The sequence below is a fragment of the Triticum aestivum genome, chromosome 6A, assembly GCF_018294505.1.
Source record: "Triticum aestivum cultivar Chinese Spring chromosome 6A, IWGSC CS RefSeq v2.1, whole genome shotgun sequence".
In the NCBI taxonomy this organism is placed as follows: Eukaryota; Viridiplantae; Streptophyta; class Magnoliopsida; order Poales; family Poaceae; genus Triticum; species Triticum aestivum.
In genome coordinates, this window is record NC_057809.1 from 371,651,543 (window position 1) to 371,661,529 (window position 9,987).

Genomic DNA, 9,987 nt, shown 5'->3' on the forward strand with positions numbered 1-9,987 from the left:
CTTTGTAGTGATGCGCCATTAGTATGAATATTAGGTTTTATTTTTCTTTTACTTTTCTGATTTTTGCACATGTTACAAAATATATTATTTGACAGAATATAGACAGTAGCACACAACAACAGCAGATTCATCGAATACAATAGAAGATTAGTCTCTGAATACAATTCATCATATTAGTCTCCGAATTCAAAAGACCAAACAAAGATAAAACATTACAAGTCTCGAGACCGCGAGTATCGAGTTTGTCGGAAGTAATACTAATCCTAACAAGTCCTACTAATCATCATCATACAACTTCTACTCTTTATTCATAACAAGTCATACGTTCATCATCTTGATAGTCATCGAACCAACCTACTTAATTGTTCTTAGTGCATGATCATCAGTATTAGGCAGGACCTAAATACCCTATTTAAGCTAAAATAGCATAAAACAATATAGACCCTGACTCTCCATTATGGAGAATGGAGAACATCCTGTCTCCAATTCTTGCGCTTCGCTTCCTTTTGCTTCCAAGAAGCTCCTTAGGACTGTCCATACATTTTTTCCATCCTTTGACTTTCATGTCTCCACTTCTTTTAGAAATCTCGTATGGACAGTTGAGATTCGTAGGACGACCTGGCTGTATGTTCAAAACATTAACACTACCTTTCTGATACATCATATGAGGCATACAATTCTCTGGGATTATCTGTTGAAAAACATAGTAATAACTTCATAGTTAGCAATGATGTACTAGTTTTAGAAGTATGCAAAAGATGCACGAATGTCGTAATAGTAAAAATCTTACCAGGGTATCTCCATGGTAGTTACCGTAGTTGAACACATGCACTAGTGGCACGTATTTACCATAATGTTGAGGAGTTTGATTGTGGATAATGTAATTCTCAATGTCAGTACAAAATCCGACCAGATGATTTTTCTCCTTGTAAGTTGTTAATTCGGAGCCATCGGTGTAGTGGGTTTTGTCTACCATCTCCCGCACATTCTTTGAACAATAAAAATAAGCTGTCAATGGAAATAAGCTGTCATCTATTTTGAAATAAACAATATAAATTAGCTAATAACTATGTTTGAGAAACTCACATAGTGGTAGAACTGGAGGCGTATCAACAAGGACCCAAATGTCCATATTGTCCTGGTTGATGTCAGGATTACCAAGATCCATGGTGATAAGCATACCCTCATCAAAACCATACATCTTGCAAAATGCTTCCCAAATTTTGCAACCCAAATGGGTTACACTCTCAGAATTATATAGATTTACTTCAAAGTCCACATCGTGATGAGTCCTTAGGTGAATTTTCCTTGTTTCAGAAATTTCATGGTCTTCAAAATCCATCCTCTCCAAGACATAGCGTCTTGCATGGCATGGGATAAGCTATACTCGAATTGTAAAAGATGAAAATTACATGTTGAAATAGTTGAAGTCATGCTTAATTATGAAAATAACACTTGCCGTCGTTGTGTACCGTTTCAACTTCGAAGGTCTCCTCGAGCTTAATCTTGAAGCACCGATCATCGTCCAGGTGAGGCATGTCACACAGACCTTGATCGTCGTGGCACTAGTCGCACTCCACCGGGAGACTTTCGTCGTTCGATGATGATGACGACATATCCTACGTTCATAATTCAAAACTACATCATTTAGGGTTTGTCGACACCGAGGCATCCTAAAAGCTAAGATTTTATCATTTAGGGTTTGTCGACGCTGAGGCACCCTAAAAGCCTAAGCTTTCCTCATTTAGGTTCTTATCGACACCGAGGCACCCTAAAAGCCAAGGTTTTATCATTTAGGGTTTGTCGACGTCGAGGCACCCTAAAAGCCTAAGCTTTCATCATTTAGTTTTTGTCGACGCCGAGGCACCCTAAAAGCCTAAGCGTACATCATTTAGGTTCTCATCGACACCGAGGCACCCTATAGAAGCAAAGTTAAGTTTTCATCATTTAGGGTTTATCGATGCCGAGGCACCCTAGGTTGGGCCTAATCACTTGGCACTAATCACTTGGCTCTATTGCCACCTATGTTGGGTTTATCATCTAGGGTTTATCGATGCTAATGAGAATTCTAAGTTGGGCCTAATCACTTGGCTCTATTGCCACCTATGGTTTAATGCAGCAAGAATGGCGGGGCAGTTGATCCTACTTAACTAAGTACTAAGATACCCCGGCACATGCATTAGTCGCAAGTACCCCATATGTCCTATTTTTAGCAAAGTCATGCTAAAATTCACGGAAAATTTCAGCATGACCTTTGCTGAAAATAGGACATATGGAGTACCCGAATTTACCGGAATGGAAGTTAATCGACATTCCGTCAAACTCAAGGGCCTCTCGGGGTACAGCAGCAGCATCACAAGTTGACAAAATTCCCAAGTAGTACAGCAGCAGCCACAACACCACAACACCTGATTGGGGGCAATTAACTGCTGGAAGAAATAGTATAATAAGGGCAAATCATCTGCCAGAAATCTTAGTACTGCCGTTAGAACTACTTAAGGGCAAAGTAACTGCCGGGAGAAGATGAGCATCGAGGACACCTAAACTGCCGGCAATGACAAACACATCTTGGGTCACTATATTTGCCGGGAGAAGTACCCCTCGGCCCATTATCTGCCGGCGACTTAGTGGCGCGAGATACTGGGCCTAAACGCGCGCTGCCGCGGGAGTTGCCCAAAAGTTCGCAGCAAATAAATAAAGCCCCCTAGCCCAATTGCCGTTCCCCAAATCCCTCCACCCAGATCCAGCGTTGCCGCACCAACTACTCCACCGCCGTCCCTTCCAAACCCTAGTCCTGGCCACCCTGTTCTCCCTTTCCTTGTGCGGCGCCGCCCCTACCTCTCTTCCTCCGCTGACCTCCTGTTTGGTGGAAGCAGCACAACCACTGCCGGATCTGCCGGGCTGGTCATCGGTGCTGTTCGAATCTGGCCACGCTGGTCGTCGGTGCTGCCGGATCTGGCTGCTCCGGGCCTCATCAATCCCGCCCCGGTTATTCCACTCTCCACCGCCACTTCCACCATCATCATACCATATGCCTTGCCCGGATCTGTAAGAGGGTAAGACCGGGAGTTTAGCCGCTTGTCTCCCGAGGAGATCGTCCCCGACGGCCTCTCTATGGACTTCCTCCACCACACTCCCAACGCCACTGCCTTCAGAACGCGGTCCATAATCCAGTACTTTTGCGAGAAGCACCAGATCATCCATCGACCACGAGCTGCATCGACATCGAGCGTTCCTCTTCTTGGTGGGGCGTGCACCTTCTAGGGGTGAAGGCCTGCAGCACCTGCTGCTATGGAGAACGGATGGCGCGGTGGTGGTAGGGCTGCTCCAAAACACCTCTACAGTCGTCACCAGTCACACCATGACGCCTCTCTCATCATCGAGCTCATCACCTGTATGTATGGATCAAGATGCTATTCCCTGTTTTTTCCTTATATGTCTATTCAGAGTACAACAAGGACACACTCACATTCACAAAGCACCAACTAAACCTTGTGTAGCAAATAACCATTATTGTAGGAGAATTATGAAGTAATTTTCATTTATAAACTTATCTAGTATTCTGATAACCTAATTTATATTTTACCTAATTAACCAATATACACAGCAGTGTGCATTGTTTAAGCCTTGAGCATTAGTTCAGTTATGCGTACATTCTGTGAAGGTTTGTTGCTCTAACTTGTCATGCTTGAGAAGCCATATAGTTGATCCTTATCAGTTATGATAGCAGAAGCATATGAGAAACGGATTTTTCAGCGCACGACGGCAACAACCCACGGTATCTATGCCGTCTGTGCGTGCTCTTAGATACGAGCTAAAACTGCCAGCTTTTAGTTTGGCTATTTGATTCATATATATGAGTGATGGATACGGTATGCTGATAGATCAAGACGCGGTGTGCTAAATGCCTGTCGCGAGGGACTATACTCAGCTGGCTCACACCATGAATCAGGAATTTTGGTTCTGGAAAAGGATGCAGGGACGGGTGTGGTGCACAGTATTGAGGGGGTGCATGGCATTTTTTCCCCATGGGACCTTCAAAAATGTAGTTGGCCGGTGCGCTTGTGCATTAAATGAGTCAAATGAAATGGATTTTTTTCTAAAAATTGGACCTGGCTCTGTCAGCACAAAAAGATAGCCATATTAGCTGGCCTTGATATTTTGGTCTCGGTAGTCTTGCTGCCGTCAGTGGCTCGTATTTAGAACTAGTGTACAGCGACAATGTGGTCCGGTGCAGATACAAAAAGCCTTGGCTCAACCGTTTGCCATACCTACTCAAATGAGCCGATGGATATATCTAGGAAATTTGAGAAAAGCTATGCACCAATGCACGTCACTGATCCATGAGCAATCATGCAGGCGAGATATGCATCCCACTAGACGCCATGCGTCAAAAGTAGTTTTTGAAGTATATGGTCCTATTTCAGCTCTAAGAATCAGTTTTAGAACAAAGCAAGAATAGGGTCAGGTATACAAGGTCAGATGGAATTTTCTTAGAATGTAGGCCATGTTTTGTTTGAAAAAGAAGGGTATGTTACTGACATATACTTTCAGTTCTTATCCATCTGTCGAAAATAAATACTGCAAACGAGATGGCCGCCCAAATATGAACAGTTCAGAATCTTCGAACTTGTGCAAAGTTATTTTTCTGCTAACAAAATCTTGAGATTTGACAATTTCCATCAGTTGTTTCGATTATGTTACCTATTCAATTGTTGTCGCCTTTGTGATATGCAATCTCGCACCTCATCGGCTTTCTTCTGATACAAAATGGCATGTATTTATATGTGTCTTTGAGAAAAATATTGCATCATCATTATTATATTGGTATATGCACCGGAGAAAACATAAGTTGCAGTTGAAAATTAAACAAGTATTTTAAATTTTTTTATTGTGTTCTGTTCTCAAAGACTAAATAAAAGTATAAATACCAACTACATTTTACCTGTTCTATCGCTAACCAAGTAACCATCATTACAGAAGCTGGCATCTTCATCTCAAAAATAGATAAAAGAGGAAAAGGGGATACCAGAAGACACAAGCATGTAAGCTTATGTTTTTGTGATTATACTTTACCAATGAACGTTATGGTTGATTGCTTAAAAGTCTTTACTTCTAATGCAGCTGGAAGTATTCGAAGTGTATGGCAGAAGCAAGCTGAGGTAATATGCCTTGGACTCATTTACATCTTTACAATTGTTTAGATCTGTGGCTGTCTCACCCCTTGTAAAGTAGTAATTTCTGAATTCGGTTTCTCCAGGGCATTAGTTGCACCTTTCTTGTACATGTGTATCCTATATATTAGCAAAAACTGTGAAATAGCATAATGCCATGTTGGAATTCACGATTACACTTAAAATGATAGTTATCTTCATGATAGCTCCAAGCTTTATTCTAGAAGCTTAGTTTGGTTAGGTACTGTCAGCTATTTTGATTCAGAACTTAAGTGTAGCAAGACCACAAATTGAAAGTAGGATGCTGCTTTTGCTTGGTAGAAACATGAATTTTCCTGATGGTACATTATGCACCTCATTTTACTGCCAGTGCATTTGATTGATTGATTGATTCCAAGGCATTCCTTCCTAGTAAATACTATAGCAAGGCTTAAGCACCAAATTGGCACACTTGCCATCAATGTTGATTATGAAGGTAGATTTATTTCAACGTGAAAGAACCTTGCATTGATTGAGGCATAACAGCAGCCTTTGAACTATGGTAAAGTTCGCAGTTTTTGTTTATGCCTACACTACAAAATTACTTCACTGGTTATACACCATCAAAACCATAATACAGTTCTATCTTGCAGCAATACTTATATCAGTAATGACATTACACATAATTAAGTGATGGCTATATGTCTCATTACAGCTTTGACAATGACCTCAGGATCAGTAATATGCTCCTGAACTAATACCTTATGCATGATTCATAAGTAACATAGATTGGCGTTAGCCAACACGGGTGGACAATTCTTTGCTCAATGAACCTCTCTTGACTACTTTGTCGTTTCTTTGCAATTTCGCCCTTAATGTAATCAGATTGGTATTGTACATGAGCCAAACTTGAAAATTGTTTTTAGTCATGAACAAAGTTGATATATTTACTTTTATGTTGGCTTTCATAGTACTAATTGATCTATTTCTTTGCATAACTATATCATATATAATAGCTTATAAGACGCATAGATTCTGTTCTTGTAGCTAGCTATGACCAATGTATGCATAGGGCCAGAATTTGTGAATACTGTAAAGAAACTATACTATCTTGTCTACAAGATTATATATTATAGTTCTTATGCATATTGTTGCAGGTATCTCAAAGATACACAAGTTGCTGGAGGTTTGGAAGATGTACAAGTTGCTGGAGGTTTGGACGATCTTACAAGTTGGTGGAGTGATAATATATATTACCTCCGTCCCAAATTACGTTGTCTTAGACTAGAAGGTGTTTAGGTACATCCGTATCTAGACAAATAATTCGGGAGATAGGGAGTATGTAATATGCCTTCTTTGTTGAGCCTGAAGATTTTGCAAGTTTCACTTTGCTCATTTTGGTGGTTGTTTTGGCACATAAGCCATGGAATGCTCATCTTGGATGTGTGGCACAATTTCTTTTCCTAGAAACATATGTACTTTGCATTGTGGCAGAATGTTCTTATGTATTTGATTGGTTAATGTTATTGAATGAGACCTTGAATGTAACATTGATTAAAGTGTGTGTATAGATTGTGTGATATGTCTTCATTGCCTCAACATAGTGGCCATGTCTTAAATTAGGGATATATTGCACTGGCTGTGAAACAACACGTGTGTGCCGGCATATTACCTGTCGGGTAAATGTCCTTGTGTAGGCTATAGAACTACCGGTAAGATGTAGTTCCTATTAGATGACTAATCTGCCGGGAGAAAACAAACTGCCGGCAAATACAATGGTCACGGCAGAAAAACTGCCAGGAAATGTTTATCTGCCGGGAGAAGTAATCCCCGGCAGCTATTCTCATGGCAGTTCTATCCGCTTGGAGAAACTCTGTGCTGGCAGTTTATCTGCCCTCTTAAGTGCATTATCCCGGCAGATTACATGCCATTGCATCCGTGTTGTGGTGTAGTGAGCATCACAAGTAGTACCAATGAACACAACACCTACATTATGATGTTACATTTGGAGATTGCACATACAGTTTTCACATAAGCATAATTGTTCTAGAGATTGCACATACAGTTTTTGACAGCACAACACCTATGACAGCACATACAGTTTTCGTTACTGCTCCCAAATGAAATGACACTTTGACATGGCTGCAATTTTTAGTGTCTACTTATCTGTAATTTTTCAGTGTCTGCTTAGGAGAAATAGGTTTCAAACTTCAGCTTGCTTTGTATAAGGAGACTAAAAAACTATCTAAGGAGTTCTTCAAGTTCAAGTTACAGCCTGCATGACATTTTCCTACACAATGTTTGTTGTAAATAATTACTTAAAGTAAACACTTTTTTTATCTTAGCTTACTTACAACAGAATGCCTATCTTTCTGGTTTTTCAATTCCTTTTGTTTCATTTTCAACATTGCTCTATTCGTAATTAATAGCACTGATCAAGAAATCTGTATATGCAATCTACAAAGATCCCCCTCCTGACTTTTAGACTGATTTTCCATCAAAATTGAAAATAGTTACACTAAGTTTCAAAATAAAAAATACACTTCTTAGTTTTACAAACTAAAAATTACTCTAAAACTAAAACTTTAACTGACTTTTAGACTGAATTTTTACTCCAAGAGTTTTTATATTCAGATCACTTTAACTGAATTTTACATTGAGTTTTAGATTGAATTTTAAACATTCTTGCAATATAAGCTTGCCGGTCACTTTATATTTAGATCAGGAGCCAAGCTCTAAAATTAAATTTTTAACTAAATTTTGATGACTGCAACTGTTTCAATTTCAGTTTCAGATAAAGTTTATATTCAGATCAGGAGACTGACTTTTAAACTGACTTTATATTCAGTTTCAGGTAAGGACATCAGAGAATCTACAGCGAGGGGTGGCCGGCGCGGTGAGCACGAGCCCGCATGCACAAACGGTGACTAAACAAGGAGAAAAACAGGGGAATCGATGGAGACGCTCACCGCGGAGCTGGGGAAGGAGACGGCGAGGCCGAGGGTGGTCGGGGCAGCGCGGATTGACGCCGAGAAGTAGTGGTCGGTGATGAGGACGAAGAGGTCGATGCGCTCGATCCTTGATGACCCGGCTCCAATCTGTGGACGTAGGCGAAGGAGGTGATGATGGTGTTGCTCCTGACGCAGCTCCTAGGCACGACGACGGAGGACGGGGCGGTCGGTGGCCGCAGTGATGTGCGGCGGCGGAGCTCGGGGTGGAGGGAAGGAGCGGGGCAGGCCGTCAGCAGCGAGGACTGAGAGGGCGATTGAGGAGTGGAGGGAAGGAGCGGGGCAAGCCGTCGGCGGCGAGGACCGAGACGGCGAGGCAGGGCGCGGGGGTCATCGGGCGACTAGGGGGGAATGAATCTGGCGAGGGGGGAGTGAATCTGGCGAGCGGGAGGGACGAAGGGATCGGGCGACTAGGGGGGAAGATTACTAATGGCGCACCCCCTGGCGGTGTGCCATTAGTATGTTTTTTTTATAACAATGGCGCACCCCCGAGACGGTGCGCCATTAGTATTCTTTTTTTAGATAGCAATGGCGCACCAGCCAGCCGTGCGCCATAAGTAAGATTTTTTATTATTATTTTGTTGCATCTAATAATTTAATAGAAAATTAATATGAATATGAATATGAAAATGAATATGAATATGAAAATGAATATGAATATGAAATAGTAATAAATTTTTATAAAAACAGTAATATTTTTTAAAAAATATCATCAAATTTGTTATTTGAAAATATTTATGAATCAAAAAAATATCATCAAATTTATTATTTGAAAATATCATCAAATTTGTTATTTGAAAATATAAACAAATTTGTTTTTTTGGATTTTTAGTTGCATTCATTTGTGACGGTGGAGCGGGGGAGGGGCGGGGGGTCGTCGGCGGCGGTGGAGCGGGGGAGGGTGCGGTGGGTCGTCGACGGCGGTGGAGCGGGGGAGGGTGCGGGGGGTCGTCGGCGGCGGCGTGGGTCGGGGCAGCGGGGGGAATTAGCTAGGGGGCGAGGGAGAGGGATGAAGGGGATCTGGCGAGAGGGAGGGAATTAGCTAGGGGGAATCTTACTAATGGCGCACCTGCGGTTGGTGCGCCATTAGTAATCTTCTTTTACATAGCAATGGCGCACCAGGCAGAGGTGCGCCATTAGTAATCTTTTTTTTACATAGCAATGGCGCACCGGGCAGAGGTGCGCCATTAGTAATCTTTTATATATATATATAGCAATGGTGCACCAGCCAGAGGTGCGCCATAAGTAAATTTTTTTGTTGCATGTAATAATTTTTTAGAAAATGAATATGAATATGAAACAGTAATATTTTTTATAAAAACAGTAATAATTGTTGTTTAACAACAATTGTAGTCCACACTTTATTATTATTATTTTTAAAAAAATGAAGAGGGGAGAGGAGGCGCGGGTGGGATCGAGATCAAGATGGAGGGGGAATCGAGATCGAGATAGAGGGGGATCGAGATCGAGTGTCCTCATGAATATCAATATTTTATCATATTGAATATGAAAAAATATCATCAAATTTCAAAAAATATTCATGAATTCAAAAGGTGTCCATGAAATTTAAAAATATTCATGATATCAAAAAGTGCCCATGAAATTTAAAAATATTCATGATATCAAAATATATACTAATGGCGCAATTCTACAAGGTGCGCCATTAGTAGTTTAAACTAGTAATGACGCACTGTGAGGCGGTGCACCATTAGTAGTTTTGCAAAAAAAAGAATAAAAAAAATTCAGTACTGGAGCACTCCCTGTCTGGTGCGCCATTACTAGTTAGAACTAGTAATGGCGCACTTCGGTAGGATGCGCCATTAGTA

General features: G+C 41.1%; 1 long non-coding RNA gene across 1 annotated transcript; it reads left to right on the forward strand.

The window, feature by feature from the left end:
- Positions 1-2,735: 2,735 nt before the first annotated feature.
- LOC123130637 (uncharacterized) lies at positions 2,736-6,701 on the forward strand. Its single transcript, XR_006463941.1, has 4 exons — positions 2,736-3,394; positions 4,981-5,045; positions 5,125-5,162; positions 6,311-6,701. It is a non-coding gene; the product is annotated as an uncharacterized lncRNA (long non-coding RNA).
- The last annotated feature ends 3,286 nt before the right edge of the window (positions 6,702-9,987 follow it).